Raw genomic sequence first — 2,568 nt, 5'->3', positions numbered from 1 at the left:
AGAGACTGAGCTGAAGTTTGCAGAGTAAAGGACAAGAAATGCAACGAAGTCATCCTTCAATTGATTCAGCTGACAGTTTGTTAGTAAAATAAATCAAAATGAAAAACCAGAAAATGCTGCAGATACACAAACCCCTCCTATCAGGATTACTAAACCCAGGCTAATTTCTGTTGCTTATCACATTTAAATATCACAAATCTGATTTTATAATAACTGCATGGCTGTATGAGACTGTTACAGATGATTTGTTTCAGATTTAATTAAATTATTTCAATTTGCAACTGATTGTGTTTCCAGTTTCCTTTAGTTTGAGCAAAAATTGTGAAAATTTTCAGTCTAAAAATCCGGTGAGGGTTAATCACCTCCATGACGGAGCCAATCTTTGGCCTTATTTACTTCAGTGTGCAGCTTCATTTTTCTCTCAGATGTCATGTTGGCTGACCGTGTTGGCTGCGGATCGGCCTCGCTGACTTGCATCTGTCACACCCCCCACAGCCAGGGCAGCCCCAAGTTCTCATAAAATCTACACCAATCTGTGTCATCGATTTGTTCCCATCTAGAAATGAGCCCCGTGTCACACATATTGTTTCTAGATTGAAAAGGAGTTGGTCAACATCTGCCGTAAATCACAAAGTCCTATTAACCGGAGTGATCCCGTCTCCCTGTCTCTTTGTCCCGAGCCAAAAACCATTCCCTTTTTCCTTTCTTTTTTGCAGCTTTAGCAGGACAGAACCTCCATCACTGTCTTCACCATATAATGGCAGATTTGTGAAAACAGTGTTAGGTATAACATTAAAACATTTTCAAGTGGTTGGGCTTCTTCACCCCCTTGTTCTGACATGCTCCGTGAGGTCAGGATGAGAAAATGGAGGTCGCGAACAAACACAAACATATTGTGTTCCAGGACACTAAATGATCCTGGAGAGAAGGGTCAAAAGCACCTGAGGTCGTGTTTGACTTCTTGATGTTTTCTCTTTAATTGAGTTAAAGGGGCAGTTCACTTAAATAAAACGGATTCTCTTCCGACGGCTTTTTCCACACACAAGAGATGCTCTGGATGAAAAGCATGCAGGAAGAGAAATGTCTGCCACATTTTCCAGGCATTTTTTGATTAATACATGTGGATATGTGATAGAGGCTGATAAGAATTATAGCTTCATAGTTTTCTCTGATTTGTAGGTTGCTTTCCACCTTTGTATTGTTACACGTGGATATATGAACACCGAAACACTCATTAGGATTATTAATGAACATTATTTTTTTATTTTCATGTGAAGTTAACAAAGCACTAGTTCTAGTTCTCTCAAGCCATTTGTTTTGTTTTTTTATTGTCTGAGTGCACCTGCAGCTCAGATTTTCGCAATCTAAAGTGCAGTAACAGCAGAAAATACAGTATTAGGAAGTTTGATCTAAACCCCTGATATACTTGTGAGAAAGTAGTGGTACAGCACGTACATGCTCAATTTTGACCAATTAAATAATCAAATCACCAAATTTGCTAACAAACAATAACTGAGCTCTATGTAGTCTTTCGTGTATAGAAACAGGGTTTTAACATGTCTTCTACGAACATTGAAAAGTGCTACGTGTACGACTGACTAAAAGTGAAATAAACAATACAGAAATATAAAAATAAGGGAGTTTTACTCACTGTTGAGTTGTGATAAGTAAGTTTCCCACTTTCTGACGTGGAATTCCCACTGGAGAGGCATTTCAGTTTAATTTTACGACTTGTAAGTGGGGAATTCCCACTTATAAGTACAAATGGGTCACAGCAAAAGTAGCTGACAAAAAAGCAGCTAAATGCAGATTTTATTTGATGAATTCCAGTGGTTGTCATCAATTTTTGAATCCTGAGGTGGTACTGGTGAGATGCCGTCATTTTGGGGGTAGAATAATCGACATGCATTGTGGGAGATGTAGTTTATGTCATGGTTTGCCATTTTATGCCTTGGTTCTTCCTAGTGTTTCTATGTTTCCCTGTGTGTCTCTGCTTAGCTGCCCCACATCACACTGCTGATTACCCTTGTGTTTCTCCCCAGGTGTTTTCTGTTCCCTCATTAGTTTTCTGTGTATTTGAGCTCAGTCTTGTCTCTGTCTCATTGTCGGATCATTGTTCTGTCTACCTGGTCGTGTCCTGCTTCATGTTCTTCGTCTACCTCCAAGTCAAGTTTTTGCTGTATTATCAGCCTCTTTGAGTTTTCATTAAAGGCCTTGTGCTTTTTGATTTTTGAAACCTGCCTGTGCCCTGGGTTATTTTGTCAGTCCTGACAGTTTATGGTGAACACTGGCTTTAAAAAAGCTTGTGTTTAAACATTAATACGGAGGTATTTGACAAAATTGCTTACAGGGGCCACAGCTACGCAAAACCAACATCTAAGGAGCCAGACACGTATTATCTTTCACCCTTTATAATTCTTTATTTTGTTGCATTAAATCTTAAATTTAAAGTTTACAATTGATTTAAAATCTATTTTCATATTTATTTTAAGTAGAATAGAATGGCCTTTGTTGTCCTGCAGTGGGGAAATTCAGGTGTCACAGCAGCATCAGTACAGAGGTTCACAC

Source organism: Austrofundulus limnaeus, unplaced genomic scaffold (assembly GCF_001266775.1).
Source record: "Austrofundulus limnaeus strain Quisiro unplaced genomic scaffold, Austrofundulus_limnaeus-1.0 Scaffold462, whole genome shotgun sequence".
NCBI classification, from domain to species: Eukaryota; Metazoa; Chordata; class Actinopteri; order Cyprinodontiformes; family Rivulidae; genus Austrofundulus; species Austrofundulus limnaeus.
The sequence above is the reverse complement of the archived record's forward strand: the minus strand, read 5'-3'. Positions refer to the sequence as shown.